General features: G+C 38.8%; 1 non-coding gene across 1 annotated transcript; it reads right to left on the bottom strand.

Moving 5' to 3' along the window:
* Nucleotides 1-3,332: 3,332 nt before the first annotated feature.
* Nucleotides 3,333-3,493, bottom strand: LOC119230248 (U1 spliceosomal RNA). The gene has a single exon (XR_005121708.1). It is a non-coding gene; the product is annotated as a U1 spliceosomal RNA (small nuclear RNA).
* Nucleotides 3,494-21,741: the final 18,248 nt, after the last annotated feature.

The raw sequence follows: 21,741 nt of genomic DNA, 5'->3' as shown, positions 1-21,741 counted from the left end.
CGCCATGTGTGTTCCTCCCTGGACTGGTAGATATTGAACTCGTGCTGCAGAAGCTGTGGATTGCTTCATAGTGTGTGCTGAACCCCTTGGGTCACCAGGGAGGCCCCCAGAATCAGAATAGTCTTAGCCTAACTCCACTTAGGAATTTATAAGGAAGATGTCAGCTGACTCAAAGAATCAACAAAATTTCTACAGAGTAATACTCATAAATGTGTTGCAAATCGGCAGATGTAGGGGTCTAGATAGGAGGAATTTCTGAATAGGAACCACCGTTGGAATGAGTGAGTTCTAGCTATTTTCAGCCTTTTTTGTTTTACTGCTTTCCTGAAAATTCAAATCCCAGGATGGGAATACTTAGCCTGACTTGGCTAAGGGAGGGACAGCAATATTGAATAATAGTCTTAATGAATTGTACCCAAAAGAAATGTAATTCCCCAGTGGAAAGAATAAATGCCTCCAATGTCAAGGAAACAATGTCTAGATGCCTGATGGTACACTTCTATGGCTTCTCAGACCTCACTGGAAGTAAGTCTCATGAGATTTACCAGAATTTTTGTTTGTTCTGGTCTCTGCTTGAATTCCATGTACAGAGACAGCAGTTGGTACAGGTACGTTCTCATTATATATTTGATAAATGAATACATAACTAGAGAGACTCTATGGCAGGATGGTTAAGATAAAGTCTCTGGAGTCAGGTTGCTGGGGTTCAATGCCCAACTCTTCTAGTTGTGTTAACCTTGGGTAGTGACTTAAGCTCTCTGTGCTTAGGATTCTTCCTAGATAAAGTGACACTGATAATAACAAGTTCCGTTTCATAGGGTTGCAGTTCAAATATGCTTAGAAGAGTGCCTATTATGTTGGCTACTGTTTCATCTATGTAACAACTAATCCTGAAATTTAGTGATTTCAATCAACATTTTATTGACTTACTGAATGCTTCTGTAATTTGGACAGGGCTTAGTGGGGACAGCTCATCTCTGCTCCCTGTAATGTCTGCTGGTACTGGAACATTCTTGGTAACTTCTTAGTTTACATGTCTGGCACCTCGGCACAGATATCTTAAATGATTGGGGGCTGATGAAGAGCTTGCCTAGGATCAGCTATCTGGAAAGTTGGTTCTTGCTATCAGCTGAGCTCTCAGTTCTACTCCATATAGCTTTTGCATAGCTCCCTCTTCATGAGTGCCTGCAGGTGGTCTCTCTGTGGAGTCTCAGCTGCCTTATAAGTAAGTCTGGCTACCTTGCTTCCAAGAGTGCAAAAGTAGAAGCATCTAGGGTCTTAAGCTAAAGCTCATACGGCTTAGGTTGTATTCTGTTGACTATTCACTGCATCACTATTGACATTTTGGGCTACATAATTGTCAGATATAGTATTGTCCGTTGCAGGACATTTAACAGCTAGCTTATCTCTGTCCACCTGCTGTTGGTAGCACCTGCCTTCCCCTAAATTTTTTCAGAAAGATTTTATTTTTATTTATTCATTCAAAGCTGAATTAGCAGTACCTTGAGGGCAGAGTCCATATCATTATCTTCGTGTTTAGCAGCACAGTATCTATTACCTGGAAATTTCTTATGTCAATACATGATTGAATTAATAGCCAAGGGAAATGGTTTGAAATTTGAGGAGAGACTGAGGAAGTGTGGGAGTGAATCATGTAATTATGTTGGGGGTGTGGGGGTTTGCGGGGGTGGGGAGAGCCTTCTAGGCAAGAGGCAGTAAGTTCAAGCCTGGATACTGAAGTGGTTGTGGTGTGTGAGGAAGAGCAGGGAGGTCCCACCGCCCAGGTAGAGCAAGGGAAGAGGAATTCAGTGAAAGACGAGGTCAGACAGGAAATAGAGCAATACCATTTGTCTTTGCAGGTCAAGGTAAAAACTTGAGATTTTATTTTGAAAGAGATGAGAAGTCTCTGGGGGAATTTTTGTGTGGAACAGTGATTTTCACTGACCTATGCTTTTAGATGGTTATTCTGGCTCTTGGGTTGAGAATAGACTGGGACATGGTCAGGAAACAGGGAGCCCAGTTAGAAAGCTATTGTAATAATCTGACAAGAGATGTTGGCAACCTTTCCTGGTAGACTCAATGTGGGATATGAGAGGAGAGATTTCAGGAATGACTTCATGTTTGGAAACCGAGTAAGAATGGAGGGTTGTTTTCCAAGAGAAGGAGACTGCTTAAGGATGGGAATTAGAAGTTTTGTTCTGACATATTGAATTTGAATTGCTTACTATGCGTTCAATTGGTTGTAGAATAGACAGCTAGGGTGCGAATATAGAGAAAGTATATAAAATGAATGTTTTTAGCTTTATTACTTAAGCTAGTATAACCTTTTGTGATTAAAAACAAAATACAATGACTCAATGAAGCAGAAGTTTATTTCTCATAATGCAACCATGTAGGAAACTTCCAGATCATTGTCAAAGTATAAGAAGACTTATGTGTAAGGAGAGTTGGGGATTAAGACTTGATTGATGTGGTTCAGCACAGAATGGGAAAAGTGAAATTGTATTTGGAGGCTGTATCTAGACATTTCATTCAAGGAGTTTTGTTATAAAGGAGAGCCAAGAAATGATCCTTAGTTATACGAAGATGTAAGTTCAAAGCTGTTGGTGTTGTTTCAATTTCTTTTAAAGATTTATTTTATTTATGCATACAAGATCTGGGGTGCAGGCCAGAGGTGAAGGGGGGTGAGAGGATTCACCAGAGACAGAGACTAACTGAAATGCATTGCTGAGGGGAGCAGTGGGCAAAACAAGAGAGGTCTGCTGCACCATGTGGGTCACCTCCCTGGCCAGGGATTGAACTTGTGCTGCGGTAGGTACAGATTTCTTCGTAGTGCTGACGCTTCACTCCTTGCCCCATGAGAGAGGTCCCAAAACATAGGTATGTTTAAGGTAAATCAACTTGGGATGTGCGTAAAAAAAGTTTGTTCATTTTAAGGTATCTAAATTATATTCCATATTCTTCAGGAATCTCTTATCAACTAGAATAGATAATACTCAATAATGATAATTGTTTACATTTCCAGAAATCATATTTCCAGCAGCAGTACATCCATTATCTTATTGCAACAGCTTACTGGAGAGATCTTATTCTTATCATCTCCATTTTACAACTGAGGGAAAAAAATGCATAGTGATGAAGCAATTTGCTCCAGGTCACACAGAAGTTATAGAGGGAGATCTTAAACCCTGGATGACTGTCTGCCCAGGCACTACACCCTGCACAGCCTTCTAGAAATTGCTATAGCACTGGGTAATATATGATGAATAGAACAAGTCCCAAGTTTATTTATTTTTATTTTTTAAAGTTTATATTTTTATTTTTCTTATGATCAGGGGAGAGTGTGAACAGTCCCCTACTACTGCAGATTATACAGCAGAGTTTCTTGCAGTGGAGGAAATTGCAGGGGCCAGTATACCTGGAATGAAGTGGATGAACCTGCCCTGGGAAAACCGCCTTTGTGATCACAGTGTCTCCACTGTCAGGTTTGTATAAGTCCCCTAAGTTTAGAAGGAGAAAGAATTCTTATTTAGAGCAATCAAAAAAAATCTTTCATGGAGGAAGTTTTCATTAAATGGAAGTTGAAGTTAAGATTTCATTGGGCAGAAATAAGAGAAAGACATGCCTGACAGAGGAACTTCAGTAAGGATTAAATCTCTTTTTTTAATCACCTCTGTTGACTTCCAGACTCAATGATGAACTTGGTTTTCTTTCCTCCCCACCTAAGAAAGATGTTAAGAAGGTAGAATCATAGAGTAGAATGATGATTTTGACTTTCTTACATATGCCAGCTTGGCTTTAAAATTCCAGAATGATTGACAAAAATCTGTTGGTCTTCAGAAGAAAATGTCAATTAAATGAATGAATGAATTAAATATATATATTTAAAGTAAAACATACATACAGAAAGCACACAGAGGTGAGGGGGGTGAGAGGATTCACCAAAGAGAGTGGGGAGCAGAACAGGAGGATTGACTGAAATACACTGCTGAGGGGAGCAGCAGGGCGGGACAGGAGAGGTCTGCTGTGTCATGTGGGTAAGCTCCCTGGATGGGAATTGAACTCATGCTACAGTATGTTTGGATAATTTCCAGTTCTTGGCTTTAGGAATTAGTGATGCTGTAAATACTCTTGTACATATCTATTGGAAATGTGCTCACTTCCTTTGAGCATAATCCTTTTTTTAAAAAAGATTTATTTTATTTATTTATGCATACAAGAGCTGGGGTGCAACAGGGTGACAGGATTCACCAGAGACAGACTGGGGAACAGAATAGGAGGATTGACTGAAATGCATTGCTGAGGGTAGCACTGGGCGAGACAGGAGAGGTCTGCTGCGCCATGTGGGTTAGCCCCCTGGCCTGGGAATGAACTCATGCCACAGTGACTGCCTATAGCTTGATAGTGCTGATACTTAATCTCTTGCACCACCAGGAGACCCTCCTTTGACCATAATCTTAATTTAACATTTAAATTAAGGTCTGCTTTAAAGCTATATTTGAAGGTATGTGAGTCTTCCTAGTGCTTTCACATCTTACCTTCCAGCACCATCTGTTATGGTGTCAAAAGTGTCTCTTATCAATGCTCTTCATTTTTTTGTAAAGCTTCTCACCAGATTACAATATGCATTGAAACCAGGTAACCAAATCTCTGGTGTGTATTTCTGAGATGAAAATCAAGTATTGCATGTAGGCGGTTTAGCTAAGATAAAGCGAAAGCCAGTCCTATCTTCTTCCTCACTAGCTCTGAACCCAAACTATTAACCAGATAATTCTCATTCTTTCTGAGCAACTGCAATTACAAAGACTTTGAAGTTAACTGCTCCTGGCCAAGTCTGTTTTGCTCACTGTGTTTCTGTTATGTACAATACTTCGCAGACACTCACTGTTTATTGATTGATTGCCTGGTTAGGTTTTCTATACTGTTTAATGAGGTAACCACTAGCCAGAGGAAACTTTTGTGCATTTGAAATGTGGCAAGTGGGAATGAGACACTGAATCTTTTTTTAATATTTAATTTTAATTGATTTAAATTAATAAACATTATTATACATATTAGAAAAACATATAGAAAATATTATTTAAGTATGTTTGGGCTGACTTGACTATATGAACTGCAAATTTTAGGGAATCTAAATTCATATCTAACGTATCTGAAAAATTCACAGCTAAGTTGAGATGTGCAATAGTGTGAAATACACTAAAAGACTATGAGAAAAGAATATAAAATATCTCATTAAATTTTTAAATATTGATTGCAAGTTGAAATAATAAAATGCTGGGTTAGATAAAGTATATTACTAAAAACACTTTAATATATTAACAAGTGAAAAATAACACACTTTTACTTGTTATTATCTTTGTAAGTAATTATACTTTAATATATAGATAAATTATTCATGTCACTCGTTTCTTTTTTTTAAATTTTTGGGTAGAAGAACTGGGGTGTAGACCAGAAGTGTGGGGAGTGAGAGGATTCACCAGAGACAGAGTGGGGAGCAGAACAGGCAGATTTTACTGAAATACACTGCTAAGGGGAGCATCGGATGAGACAGGAGAGGTCTGCTGCGCCATATGTGGGTTAGCTCTCTTGCCAGGGCTCAAACTCAGGCTGTAGTGGTGATAATGCTGAGACTGAACCCCTAGGCCTCCAGGTGGGCCCCTCACTTGTTTCTTTTACTTTTTCATTAGGGCTGCTAGCAAATTTTAAATTATGTGTATGGCTCACATTCTCTCAGACTGGTCTTCTAGACAGTCCCAAATAAGTTTCCTGGCAATTCCTGGTAGCTTTCAACCTCAGGAAGCTAGGTAAGGATGTCTATTTATATAAATACAGAATATGTTTCTACACACAGTCTTACGTTGTTTTATCATCAACAGACCACACATGCAACAGTGATCCCCAAATTCCTATCGCCCAGTGACACTGCAGTGTTTTCACAGGTGGCAGTCTCATACATGTGTTTACTGTCCCTAGATAGTATCATTTCCCTTGTGCTTGACTTCATCTTGTGTTATCTTGTTCACCATGGCCCCTACATGTACAAAATCCACTGCTAATGTTGCATTTGCACAATGAAATTGCCTAAATATTTCTCAGAATATATCCCCAGTTTTCTCCATGGTTAAACAATGTATGATGTATATAACTGATATTGAGGAAAGGGAGGCACTTTTGGTTAGAGGAGAACTTTTTAAGTCAAAGTTCTAATACTTAATAGGTCAGTAATCTTCACTTGATCTTAGCCAAAAGGCCGAGAAGTGATGGTCAGTAATCTTGACAAAGTACAGTAACTTTCTGTGTGTATAAATGTCCAGATTTCCTCTTAGAGAATTAGGGATATGAATATGGTCATTGCTCTGCCCAGACTCCACAGGTCTCATTTATATTTCTGTGCATGTACACATCCACTTCCCTCCAGGATACATTTTATACCCCATGTTCCCATTGGTCCCCTAGTCCCAGTTGAAGCTTCACTTGTAAATCATACCCTTACTTACTTTCTTCTACTTCCCAGTCATCCAATGGTCAGCTCTGGGCACCACCCAAAAACAGCAATTTACCATATATGATTTGGGGAATTAAATGAAAATTGCCTGTTCCAGAGAATAATTTTAATCCCATCCCATTTTCTATGAAATAAATTGGTTGGTAATATCATGGGGTGGAATTAAGAATCTGTCAGAAATGTGAATTATCAGTGATTTTTTATAGTGTTATAGTAGATTTTATTGATACATCCATAGTCCTCTCTCTCAGAGGGGACTAACAGTTTACCCCTAAAAATTTTTTCATCATCTCAGATGTAACGAACATGCAAAAACTCACAAATTCAGGGGCTTCCCTGGTGACACAGTGGTTTAAGTCTCAGCTTTAACTGCTATCGGCACCACTGTGACATGAGTTGGATCCCTGACCAGTGAGCTAACCCACATATGGCGCAGCAGACCTCTCCTGTCTTGCCAGCTGTTCCCCTCAGCAGTGTATATCAGTAGATCTGCCTTTTCTGCTCCCCACTCTGTCTCTGGTGCATTCCTTCACGTCCCCTTTCACCACACCTCTGGCCTGCACCCAGTTTCTGTATGCATAAATGAATAAAATAAATCTTTAAAAAAAAAGTGCTGACCGTTGTCTTTAGCTACACACCAGTGAGAATAAGTCCACAGACTTTGGAGATGTCAGCTCCATTGTATATGTAATATTCCCTGTATTCATATTTTATTGCCCCAAATGAATTCATTCCATTTATGTGATATCTCTTATCTTATAAACTCCTAACTCCTTATAGAAACTCTTTGTTAATATTAAGATATTATCTTGGTGGCGCAAGAGTTAAAGGCACAGCACTATCAAGCTATTGCCAGCCACTGCAGCACGAGTTCCATCCCTGGCCAGGGAGCTAACACACATGGCACAGCAGACCTCTCCTGTCCACCCCGGTGTTCCTTTCAGCAGTGTATTTCAATCAGTCTGCCTGTTTTTCTCCCACTCTGTCTCCAGTGAATCCTCTCAAAACCCCCTCCCCTGCACCCTTGCCCTATACCCCAGTTCTTGTATGTATACATAAATAAATCTTTAAAAATATATATTGTCTTGATATGGAGAAAATTATCACATGATAGAGAAAATTTCCTGGGAAGAATTGAAAGGGTTCTCATCAATTTCATCTATTCTCTTCATATACATAAAAATTTCAGCTGGTCAGTGGTGACCATTGGAAAATGACTTCCAAATATGCAGTTTGAAAGAAATAAGCTGACAAATTGCATTTAATGATCTGAAGTTAATGATCTATTTCTGTAAGAAAAAGCAGCATGTCTGCCCAGCCCCAGGTTCTGCTCCCATTCCTTAGGCTACCTCTGGGGAAAGAAGACAGTCAGCTAATGAGACAAACACATTCGTTAAAATAGCACTAACAGAGAAAATAGGCAGAAAGCAGGGAGTGAAGGCTCTAGAATCAGTGTTAAGAAACCTCAGAATTAACTAGTCCGATGCCAGTTAAAAACAAAGTGCTACGAGGTCCAAAATGTACAAAAGAACATGGAGCACAGAACATTTAGAAATATGTTGCAGAGGGCCGCCCCGGTGGCGCAGCGGTTCTCCCTGGTGGCGCAGCGGTTGAGCGCTGGGTTGCGAAGCTGCCCGCAGCCTCTGCAGCGCCGGTTCGATCCCCGGCTGCTCCCCACCCACCGGAGGAGGGTCCCGCATGGCGCACAGACCTCTCCTGTCGCCCGCTGCTCCCCTCAGCAGTGTACTTCGTCCATCTGCCTGTTCTGTTCCCCGCTCTGACTCTGGTGAATTCTCTCACCCTCCCGCGCTTCTGACTGTACCCAGTGCTTGTATGTATGTATAAATAAATAAATAAATAAATCTTAAAAAAAAATATGTTGCAGAAAATTAGGGTTTTTAGTGTTAAAACTGCATTTATTTAAAAAAATTTTTTTTATATTAGTTACCTGGTTGTTCATTTTTGTACAGTATTTGATTTCTCCCTTAAGGTGTAGGCCCGGTAGTTCTCCCACCGTCCAAGCACCCGTGATCCATCACCACAGACTGACTACATTTAATAAAGACTCACATCTGATATTTAAATATAGGCATTATCCAATTAAATGAGATTGGGACAGAGCCCATATCCAGTCACCTCCATCACAAATTTTAGAGCTTATATCACAACGTTTAAGTAATGCTGACCTTTATCCAAATGTACCTCATAAAATTGGTTTATGTTCATGGTGGGTGTTCACATGGAACCAGATGAGTGCTCAGGTCCCTGGTGAAAAGTTCTGGTTACTGGGGCCAGGAAGAATCTACTACTGCTGTTTCTTATTTTCTTTACTTTGCTTAAGGATACTTATGAAAAGAGAAGGTCATTGATGCCTATGTAAAAGGTAATAAATTTATAACCATATACTCTGATATGCAAGAAATATCACCTTCTACAGTTTTCTTTTTATTGTTACTTATAAATGTGTTTCTTTACATGCAATTAATTAATTAATTAAATGTGCATTTTAATTTTTCTTTTTTCTATGCAAAATAGGATACTTAACATATTATTCCGCCCTCTTGCTTATTTTATTTAATAATGTATCTTGGCTTTCTTTCCAAAATCGAAGTCTTTCATTTATTGGAAGTCTTATTTCACATCATGCACGAGTGTTTTAAAGTTGTCTTCAGCTAGGTCTTGCCATTTCTTGTTACCGTTATTCCTAGGTATTATATCTTTTGGGGCCTGCTTTTGTATTCTTGTCCACTTTATCTTTTAATTGATTGTTGTTTCTATAATTCATTTTTATTTATGAACTCTTTGCCCTTCTACTTTGATTTTTAAACATTTTCACAAACTCTGATGAAATTAAGCAAATCCAACTTTTGGGTTACAGTTTTCTCTTTCCCATGCAAAACTCTATGTTCTGAGGCTTTTGGTGCCTTGATAGCTGCTGTTAAGTAGCAATGTTCTCAGAATTCCTCATGATAAGCGAATTTTCTGACTTTTAGAAAGTAACTGTAATTCAGAGGCTTAGTATGCCAAGCTGCAGTTCCAATAAAACATTTTACAAAAAATGTTCCACCTTATTCTACAACTCAGCTAGTGAACTTCTTCACAGATTTTGATGTGTTAGTTGAACGGTAGCTGATGTTTCTCTGGTGCTTACAGTCCACTGTATCTTATACTTCAGGGCCACAAAGGGAAAGCTTTTTAATTTGGGTGCCAACTCATTAACTATGAACCCATCTCTTAGTAAGGTCTTCCCAGATAATCGCCAGAAGTACCTGCCATTATAATGATATATAATTTTAATGCAATGTAATTATAATAAATGTTTTCTATTCCTGTATTATATGAATAGGCAGTTATAATTGACCAGAAGGGACAACTATTGGCAGACCTATTACCTAATACAATAAAACTTTAAGTAGGTAGCTTTCAAATGAGACAACTTTATATGGTTATTTTTCAAAAAACTTGGACTCAGAAGGTCATTCAATCAAAACGCAAATATTTGTGACTAAAATCACTCCATTTCAATAAAAAGCTATACATTTTTATTTTAGTATATAATAATTGTTTCCAAATTATAGCAAAATCTTTTTCAAAGCTTTCTATTTTTCAAGGGAAAATCACGTAGTTTGTTGTTCTTATTAAGCCAATTGTCTCCCTCAATGTCTGTATTTGTTGGATATTCAGGTTTTATTGGCAGTTTCACCAGAGCCCATTGGGGATATCATGAGACAAAAAATTAGGTTAAGAATTACAGAATGTTAAAGCTCATCTAAAGCAGACTCCTCATTTCACGCATTATAGAAAGCAAGGAAAGGAATGGTTAAATGACTTGTTAACATCATGAAATGACTTCCTGAGAGAGTCTGGACTCTCCTGCTCTCAGGGAGTCAAGTCTCCTGCTCCCAGGTCCAGTATTCCCACCACATCCTGACATACATTCCTAGGCATGAATGAGCAAACTCACTCCCACAATTATTACTGCCAAAGATGTGAGAACTACTAATGATGCTTTGGGCATATACACAGTATTTCCTCAGAATATTTTTTTTCTATTGGGCAACCCCATTCACTCCCATAGTTATAGTCACCACCTGTGTAATTGGTGACTTGAATTAGTATGGCCAGCCCTGACCTCTCCCATATTATTTCATCACATGTATCATAGCTCTACATGCACATCTCATAAGCAACTCATATTCTTGTCAAAAGCGAGCTTATTTTTATTTTTGTTAAATCTGTTATTTCTCCATTTCTTATTGTGTTTTTTAGTTTGATAATTACTCACTAGTCTAAATCCACACCATTTGTTATCCTTCACATCCAATTTGTTATTGATTTCTCTGATTTCCTTACCTAGGTGTTTCACACATATTTTCTCATCCCTTCATTTCTTCACATCTCATCATGTCTTTATCTATCTTCATAACTTCTCACATGGACTCTGCTTTTTTTCTCTTTCCTTTTCAAGCTATTCTCCACACTAGCTCCAGAATCATTTTTTTTTAAGATTTATTTATTTATACAAGAACCGGGGTGCAGGCCAAATGAGCGGGAGGGTGAGAGGACTCAACAGAGACAGAGTGGGGAACAGAAGAGGCAAACTGACAAAATACACTGCTGAGGGGAGCAGTGGGTGCTACAGGAGAGGTCTGCGGCGCCATGTGGGACCCTCGCCTGCCGGCTGGGATGGATCCAGTGCTGCAGAGGCTGCGGACAGCTTCTCAGTGCAGCGCCCAACCGCCTGCACCACCAGGGAAGGCCCTCCAGCGTCATTTTTTCACAGGGTAAATATTCTCTTATTATGCCCTTGCCTGAAAATCTTAACTATCTTCCTCATGTTCATGAAGTAAAGTCCACATGGCCTGGTTATTCAAGGTTCTTGGTGATCTGACCCCTGTTTGCCTAACTTCTATCTCACCACAGATTTTCACAAGGTACTTATGAGCATTTTATCCTCATATTAATCCTTTAAGTTCCAATCCTGAGTGTAGGAATCAATCCTTCAGTAAAACCTACAAGCAGAGCTTATCTTTTGATGTTTGCACTGCATCTTGTATGCACTTCTATTATTATATATCTCATCACATCATAGTTTATTATTTACCTGTCACTGTGATATTTATCTTTAACTTAGGACCTAGCAGTGACTCAATGAATAAACAGGCATGTGTAATAATATTCTAGAGAAACATTTTGTGGTCATATAAACCTGGGATACTTAGAACATCTAAAAATAAGACTATTGATATTTGGCCAATGCTGCTCAGAATGGATTCATTGCCCAAGTTACAGAATTGAAATGTTCTGAATTAATAGACTTTTAATAACTATAATTTGCAATGATTATGATTCATATCTACCCTAGTATTTCATTGTTTCTTCACTATGAAATCATCACACATAATTATCACCAGATGACAAATAGTCATTTCAGCATAATATGAAGATATGGAAGACATTTTACATTTTCTCTCTTTTTCACAATACTTAAACACACTTACCAGAGTGTTTCATGTGTCTTTATTAGAATTTTTAGTATCTGTACCTCTACTAATTTTTAGTCAAATTTTATTACACATTTGTGAAGATGTTCTGAAATTTTTGGGTCTTGATAATATATATGGATGTGGTTATATATGCTCACATTGGTCAGCTCTGTGGGGTTTATATGTGGTTTACTGAATTAAATGAGGACATTTACCTAATTACAACACCAGCATTGGTATTGGCTAGTGTTTCTTCTCAGTATACATTCCTACAAAAGGATGTACTTCAGATATGATTTCTATTCTTGGGGAGTCGAGATGCTCATGTCCCATAAAGGTAAAATTTATTTGAATTTGGTAATGGTACTTACGTTTGCTTTTTAGTCCATTATAGATTATTTTAAGTAACTTAATTTTTTAAGAAGATTTATTTTATTTATTTATGCATATAAGAGCTTGGAGTGTAGGCCAGCGGTGCGGAGGTTGAAAGGATTTACCAGAGACAGAGTGGGGAGAAGAACAGGTGGATTGACTGAAATACACTGATGAGGGGAGCAGCAGGTGAGACAGGAGAGGTCTGCTGCACCATATGGGTCACCTCCCTGGCCAGGGATTGAACTCATGCTGCAGAGGCTGCCAATACCTTCATAGTGCTTGAGACTTAACCCTTTGCACCACCAGGGAGGACCTTAAGTAATTTAAATTTATTTTATTTTTTTAAGATTTATTTATTTATGCATACAAGAGCTGGGGTGCAGGCCAGAGGTGTGGGGGGTGAGAGGATTCACCAGAGACAGAGTGGGGAACAGAATAGGCAGATTGACTGAAATAGACTGCTGTGGGGAGCAGTGGGTGAGACAGGCGAGATCTGCTGTGCCATGTGGGTCACCTCCCTGGCCAGGGATAGAACTCATGCTGCAGTAGCTGTGTATTGCTTCATAGTGCTGCGTATTAACTCCTTGTGCCACCAGAGAGGCTCCAGTAATTTAATTTTAAATTAGACTTCTATATATCATGAGAAAACTGTGCCATGAATAAGCTATAATTTCTAACACTTCACTATGCCACATATTCCAGGCATATGATATGATATGAGCTATCAAGTTTGGTAAGTAAGGCAGGTAGTGGAAAAAATACTGAGCCCTGTCATAAAGACTTGCTTTCAACACTGGCAATGCCACTTATTAGATTTTAATGTAGTAAGATCTCTGATCTTTCAGAGTTTCAGTTTCCTCACCTGAATGAGGATAATAACACTATCTCTTCAGAGGATTTTCTTTTAAAAATAAAACAAAAATTGCTCTGGCATCTGAATACTCAGGCTTGGAAAATGAGCAGGAATAAAGGGAATTCAGGTAGGCAGAACTGCAGCCAAATTTCATAATGAATCCCTGGACCAAAGACATTGCCGCCACCACCATGGCCTCTGGATGCCTTGTCTTTGCTGCTCCTGCGTAGACTGTGAAGGACCATTGCTGTCACTGCTGCCACCAGCACTGCCAGGATGAATTATTGTCTTAGTAAGTGCTAACTCTTGACTGCAAGGAAAGCTAGAAAATTCACCTATCGGAATGGTATTTTTTTTTTTTGCTTGTTCGTTTTGTCTTTGATAGTAAGGTAATTAGCCTATGATCCAAATCACCAAGAGACTAGAAACTCCCTGGGATATAGAAGGGGATTAAGATGCTGTGCCCACATCTTTTTTTTTTTTTAATTATTGCCATTGTTTCCAAACTGGTATTTCTGCTAGTAGCCTTGCTCCCTTCCAGCCCATTATCCATACTGTCATAAGGGCCCCTTTTCCAAATGGAAAGCAGATTCCTGTTTGTTCTCCGTTTAAAGGTTTCTCTCCCTTGATGCCTAGATAAATATAAACACGTTCAATTACTGTACACTTCTAATCAGGTGCTCTTCTATGTCCACAACCAAACTCTTTTGTGCTTCCTCATCTTTCAATGAATCCTTTTGCCTGGCAGGGTCAAGCTATTTAATATGTCTTTGCCTTTGCATTTGTAAAAGGAAACCTATGATGGAATTAAAAATATAAAAGACTGGTATACTAACATTTTTCCTCAAAAAATTCCTAGCATGGTGTCCTCCAAACAAGGAGGTAATGAAGGTAAGGCTGAAGCCTGGAGACTGGAGAAGAGCCCAATAGCACACTGCTGTGCACAGAGACATAGCAAGAATGTGGGCAGTGCAGGGGGCACTAAGCCTACCCAGACCACAGACCTCAGTGGCAGAGGGAGAGACTGATGTCAAAACATGGTAAAATGGTCAAAGAAACAAATCCATACCGCCACTCCTTTTTTCTGAGCTGACATAATCCTGGGATGCTTGCTTTGATCCATGGAGGGGTGGGGAGGGGAGCTCAGGAAGTCTGTCAAATGAATGCAGTGGTATATTTTGCCTGATTACCAATGTGATCACAAGTCAAATAACATTTCTTTTAGGAGAGGACTGTACCTACGTGGCCTGGAAGTCAATAATATGCATGACAGTGCTCACTCACATTGCTCCTCCACTTGCACACATGACCTTCTTTATGTTGACTGCCAGAAGACTGCTACTCAGCTTGCAAGTAGATAGTGAGATAAAGAAAGGTGTGGAAGGTCACAATTTACTGTTAAGATCAGTTACCTCTGGGCCAGAACAGTAGTAGTGTGGGTAGGAGAACGTTTCACTATATGCCTTCTGTACTACCTAAAGTTTTCACAATACCAGTGTATTATTTTTGTAGTTGGATTTTTTAAAAGTTAATTTGAGACTTAGAGAAATGGTAATTCCTCTTTTTTTGTTTTTTTGGGGTTTTTTTTTTGCATTTCCTTTAAAAATGATCTAAAATATCTTGTAAAGGCAGTGCAAAAGCCACATGGGAAATGAAAAGTAAAAATACTCTAAGTTTTTTTAAAAAATTCTTATCTTGTTAAATATTATTGAGAACTGTTTTCTCAGAATACTGCTGAACAATGAATGTTGGACCCTGTTAACTTGAATGCACTCATTGGCCATCAAAAGATAGAATAAACAAGCAAATAAAGAGTATGTCCTTTGTATGTGCAAACAGCCCTCTCAGCAGATTAGTGGCTTACTAAGCTCTGTTTTTCCTTCCTCTTCTATGTCTCCTTAGCCTGGAAGAATTCAGGCTTCTTTATCGGTGTTCCAGGTTGGTCTATTACTCCTCCCATCGTGTGTGCACTGATTTGATACCATACCCTTCTATTCCAGTGTGCATCGTTCATAATTTCTCATTTGATTTTCCTTATATCCCTTGAGAATTAAAGTCAGGTTGCTGGTGAGGTAGATACTTGCAATCTTTGATGGAGTTAAGACGAGGCTCCTGATCTCTTGCCCATGAATAAAGTTTTCCGTTTCCACCATATCATCTCGGTATTCTTCTAATGACCCTGTAGACTTCTCTCTCAGTTTCCTCTAGTACTCTTTCTCACTATCCCTATTCCTTCCCTCCATAAGATGAAAGTTGAATGCATATATTCAAGTTGAATGTGTGTGGTTTGTGTATAATGTTTATTTTTCCATCCAAGCTATCAGCTTTATGAGGGCAAGGATATGTATTTTCTGCACCCCACCTCCTCCTCTGTAACTATTTAGTGCCTGGTATACAGCAGGCATGCAATTAACTTTTGTTGAATGACTAAACAACAGCTACTGTACTAGGTAGGATCTCAGTTGCAGACTCCTCACTTTAACCTGAACAGAGTTAGTATCTAGGAAGTTCAGAAATCAATTGTCTTCAATCATAGCTCCACTGAAGTTAGATTACATGTCTTCTCTTCTTTTTTTCCCTTCTTCTCTCCCTTTTATTTGCCATCTTCTTCCCCTTTTCTCTTTCCTCTGTCTCTGTCATCTGTCACACAGCTGGGCCTGTTCCACCTCTCCCATGCTTACAGTAAATGGCAACAGGTAGTTCTGAGATTTCTATCCCAGTTGGCATTCTAGGAGGGAGCAAGCATCTCCATCTCAATATCAGTATCTTAATTTCAGGAAAAGAAAATTTTAAGATTGGTCAGAACTGTGTCCTTTGTGGAGTGGGATGCAGTAACTGATTGTCCCTCTGAAGCCAAGTGGAAGGTAGGAGTAATGGCTTCGCAAAGCAAGGGATGTTGGGCAGATGGCAACAACATATGTCTTCCATATCCTTTCACAGGGAATTTTATTAAGAAATAAAGGAGGGGCACTTTGAATATCAAGCCACTTCTGCCTATCGAATCTAAATGCTGGGAAAAGCTAAGTCATGCTTTTGAGCTGTTTGTCTTACAGTATAAATTTTTATTTTTTATTTTATTTTTTTAATGTGCCTCTTCAATTTTACTAAAATATTTAAAGTATAAATGTTTAAAAGATGGATTGTACTTTATTCTTTGAGTCCCAAGGTGTTAATAAGTTAAATACAACAGAAAAGAGAAGCCCACCCACAACTTCCACATTTATCTGTTCAATAAAACAGAGGACTGCAAAACTTTATAGGTTTTTTTTTTTTTTTTGGCTTGTTTATTTTGACTTCCAGCCATATGGGAACTCTAGAAATTCATTTGCAGATAACTGTGATTCCACATTGAAAGGAAATGTGCTGGGTAACTAACACAGATGCAGATCCCCACATCATGGAGAAAAATCTGCAGACAACATGCTTATTTTCCTATGTGGAAATACAGCATACTCATCACTCACATGAGTGCTAAGGCACTGAAAGCACTGAGAGTCCTGTAGCCTTGATTCTTAAAGGATTTTTCTTTTTGTGCATTTGTTGATTTGCTGAGACCCCTGCCTGCATTGCAAAACTGTCTCTGGGAAAGGAGTAATATTCAGAAATTAAAAAAACAAAACGCAGAATTTCCTTAGCAGTTGCTATTTCTAAGTACCTTGTCTTTATACCTTTCCCATACTGACATGAAGTGCCTGAGAATGCAAGTTTGTAAGGGAATGGGAAGGAGTGTGATAAGGCCTAGTCAGATGTCTAATTACGTAGGATCAGAGACTTAAATGCTCTTTACAGCATAGAAAACATTAAACTGCCTTCTTTTTGGCCATAGTTTCCTTATTTTATAAACTGGGTTTTAAGGCGAAGGAATAGTGGACTTTTCTGCTTTTTAAGTTATAAACGTATATGAATAATAAGGATAGCACTGAACGAAATGAAAACAACTTCACATCCTGCACTTCCTGACATCCTCTTTTGATTTTGTGATGTTTCCTGTCATTACTTTGCACTATATTTATTTTTAAGGAAGTTCCTGTAATGAGAGAGAGACTGGCCCTTATCCTACAAACAGACAGAGAAAGAGAGAGAGAGAGAGAGAGAGACAGAGAAAATGGGGAGGGAGAGAGAGGCCTTAGAGACTGAGGAATTCACGCTGTAGTATTACTCCACAAGTTAAGTACCACAGCTCCTGACATCCACCACCAGGTATACACAAGAGGGGTTCAGAAAGCAGTGAAGAGAAGCTTCAGCATTAAAGAGAAAGCAAGAAGCACTGCTACCCAAATCTCCATATTTCTTCATAGTGAAGGAACAGTGAGATAAAACTTTCATGATTACCACTGCTTATTATTATTAATAGCCACCATTTATAAGGCTGTGGTTTTGGTGCTCATGATCTATTAGTGAAAGATGAAATAAATGTAGTGGGTAGAGATAAATTCAATCCTATAACATCCCTGTGAGGGGAATTACATCATCTTCACATTATAGATGAGATACACCAGAATTTAGAGGGTTAAATAACTTGCTCATGGTCACAGGCTTAGTAAGAGTTAAAATAGAATTTGGAGTCTTTCTGTCTCTAAAACCTTGTGTTAAATACTTAGGCTATATCACATCCTTGAACATATTGCCAGGAAATTCTGCATATATCACATTATAAATGTAACTATATGTAGAAGGAAATCTATTTCTCACTATATTCTATAAGGGAGATCTTAAGGTTTCTGGATAATTAACCAGGAAGCATTATATTGCATACCAGCTTAAAAATCAAATGTGTGTGTATTAATTAGGGGAAAAACTCACAGGCCTCAGTACCATTAATGTAAATATCAAAATTCATGCGTGACTTCCTAGATAAAGTGAGTTTCTTACTTTTAAAAATTCATAGTAACAATCTTTTGCATTTACACAGTAACTTAAAGTTTATACAGGGCTTTCCTGGATGTCATGTGATCCTCAAACATCCTATGGACTTTGTGCATGTGTCCTTTGTATGGTATAGGCTGTAAGAGTGGTTAGAGCTGATAAAGACTAGTTATCAACAGGAAGGCCAACACATTTTGGACACAGCCCAATAGTATGAAAACGGTACTTACAGATAACCTGCCATTATGACATTCCCAGCTCTTTAAAGAAATAGCAAAGCCACCAAAGTAATAATCAAACAAGTATACTTAATATGCACTAAAAATTAAACATAAAAATGCAACCAATAAATTGAAACACCAATAGCTTTTGAGAAAAATATCTCTACTTTTCAGAAAAAAGTAGGATGTTGTTTCTTCAATGCATTTGTTTCCAGAAAGATCTCCCAAAATTACCAGGAAACAGTAAGTCTTCAGACACTAAATCTCACTCTTTACTAGGAACCCCTTCCAATTATGTTGCCTGCCATTTAATTGATTTAAGATCTGAACTAGCCTCAAAAACTTCTGTGCAAGTTTACACATTGCCTATCAGAGTTTCTCAGGAAGGTTAAGGTAGTGTTTTTGGTGGTTGCAACCCATCCATGAAATCAATTTATGAAGAGAGACAGACAATTTTTTTTAGAGTGAAATAGAAAATGCCAGAATGCATCACAGGTAGTAAAGATAAGAATATTTCATGAAACTTATTTCAATGTTTTACATGTATATTGCGTGCAAACTGGCAATTCATGTGGATTATAATCACAAAAAGATTTGAAAGTCACTGTATTAAGGATTTGTCTCCAGAAGTCATTTAAATAAAAATGTGACTTAGCGGTGGCCTCAGAGCAAACAATTTGTCACATATCAAGCAGCAGCAGAGGTGAAGGTTTAGGAGTAAAAGTCAACCGAATCCAGAGTTATACTAGTAGTGGGCTCACTCTGATCCTGGCTGCTACTGATGAGATTAAGATACACCTGTGGTACCTCTGTGGCAAGAAGGGCAAGAGGGAGAGGAACAGAGAGAAGAGGCAGGGAGCACAAGGGGGATCTGACAGAGTGAGACAATGTGAGTCAGAGCAAAGTCTGGGGTTGATAGGTGAAAAGAGGCGTGAGAACAGGAGAATACAAAAATTAAGCAATGTATGGATGCTGCTTGGCAAATAGAATCTCTGTGTTAGAAGAAAGCCTTCAATTGCCAATAACATTACCTTGACTTTTTTTATATTTTAATTTATTTATTTTAAAAGAGGGAAAATGTTACTGTCTTTTATACTCAAAGTTGTATAGTTCTTGAAGTGAACCTCCTCTCGTATTATTCCTCGTTCTTCCCTTTTTAAAATGCTTGAACACCATCAAAATGTTTTTCTTAAATCAGTCACTTAAAAGATGATCAAGTCACCTTTTCTTTTTTGGGTGGAATATGATATTTCTTTTTCTTTTTCTTTGTTGAGGTAACATTGAAGCATAACCTTGAATTGAATAGCTTAAATGACAAAGAACTTTATTGATTGATGAACTGACTTAGGGATTTACAAGGATCCTCTACAAGTTGGCTTCAGTTTTATTCCTCTTGCAGATAAGGGATGACTAACCGGTATGATGTGCTTTCTTACTCCCTTCAAAGGAGAAATGGCTAATTTCTGTGATTCTCTAAATCACAAGAGATAGTGTCCCAGAATCCTTTGGCAAACTTCTGCTTACAATTTATTGGCCAGAAATGGGTCACATGCCTATTTCTCAGCAGATGACTGACAGAAGGATGGTGTTATGCTGATTGATCAGACTTCTTGCTAGAGCAAGAATCTCTGCTGGGATCTCTGCTGGGCACCTGGCTAAATGAAAGGAAAGCAAAATTGAAGTTCTTTTAGGAAGAAAGATTCCTGAGTGGATTTAATATTGAACATTTTTATCATCAAAATATTTTCATCTTTTGAGCTCTATTCTTTCATTTTCCTTCTCATTGAAGGATGCTTCTGGGGGCATTTATTTATTTATTTATTTATTTATTTATTTATACAAGCACTGGGTACAGTCAGAAGCGCGGGAGGGTGAGAGATTTCACCAGAGCCAGAGCGGGGAGCAGAACAGGCAGACTGAAGTACACTCCTGAGGGGAGCAGCGGGCAGCAGGAGAGTTCTGCATGCCATTTGGGATCCTCCTCCCGTGACCCTCCTCCGGGAGCAGCCGTGGATCTAACCCGCTCTGCAGAGGCTGCGGGCAGCTTCGCAACCCAGCGCTCAACCCCTCTGCCTCCGGTGAGGCCTTTCTGGAGGCATTTAAATAAAAGCAAAGAAATCAAGTACAGAGAGCTTCTATTTTCCATATTCTCCACTACTAAAAGAAATCTCAAATTTTACCCCAAAATAATATGCAGTATTCAATCCCACAGAGACAATGCACAATGATTGACCTCTGTTGGAACAAACATCATGAAAGAGAAGCAGTAGCCATTGTGCAGAGCTCACTTCTCTCTCTGATTCCCTCCCCCACTCAGAAGTTATACTTCAGCATTATCCTCATGTGTACTTGCCAACTTTCTGCATCATGACACAAAGACTTTGCTGGTTAGGATCATTCTAGCCTGAAGAAAGGCAAGCACAAAGCCAGCCAGACTTAGATGAAATGCATACTGTTTGTTGAATGTCCACGGTGTTTTGAGGGTTCCTTTTTATGAAAGACTAGCATAAAGTCAACAGCCCACAGTTGCTCAAATCTGAGCTTTGGTTTCATTTCCACCACCCGCCACTTCCCCACCCAGGAGAATTACAGCTAAGTGGTGTTTTAACTAAGTCCCCGGGGGGTGTTGAGTAAGAAGAAAAGCATTGTAGGTCACCAATAAATCATCTCTGGAAAAAGGACATTTCAGGAAAATTAAACGGTGCAAAAAAACCTTAGCTTGCAATCTGTTGCTGCAGAGTTTGAACGATGGCTTTCCTCCTTGCTTAGACAAACACTAAGCAGGAAGCTCTGAACAGGAAAAAAGTTCTGTCCAGAGCCATGGAAGACAACAACTAACCAAGTCTGTCATTGTTACTTCATTGCCCATTCACTAAATGAAGGCAGATAATTCTTTAACTCTCTCCAAGTGAACTTCTGATTATTTTCTGAAGTTCTACAATTGGGGACCTGACAACTAGAAATCCAGTAAGCCTGGTACATGGTTTTTCAGTTACTTCAAAGATCTGTTAAATCCCCAAATAGTTTAACCAACCTTCCCTTGTGCCCTGGCTACAGTACACAGGTAAATTGCTCTCCATGGGATGTCTACTCGAGGTAGGGCATGCATTGATATTACATGTATTTGTAAATACCTTGTGAAGTCATAAAACCATACTTTTCCTGTGTGCACTTTGTGATTTTCTATTTGGCAGACTTTGCTTCTCTGTCAGCTTGACTTTCTCTCTGCTGCAAAATTCCGATGCTCAATTGTCCATTAATTGCTGCTCTGGTACCATCCCCTAACAATGTCAGCTCACATTTATTAGCTGAGTTTGCTGCTGGCTGACTCCATAGCAACCAGCTGAAAATATTATCAGACTTTTCCCCATGAGTCCATACTGAACAAAAGCACATCACCACTTCTTTCGGTTTTAACATTTGTCTACCTCA

The sequence above is a fragment of the Talpa occidentalis genome, unplaced genomic scaffold, assembly GCF_014898055.3.
Source record: "Talpa occidentalis isolate TD23 unplaced genomic scaffold, MPIMG_talOcc4v2.1 talOcc4.6, whole genome shotgun sequence".
Lineage (NCBI taxonomy): Eukaryota > Metazoa > Chordata > Mammalia > Eulipotyphla > Talpidae > Talpa > Talpa occidentalis.
Note: the sequence above shows the minus strand (reverse complement) of the source record. Positions and strands in the feature narration are given on the sequence as shown.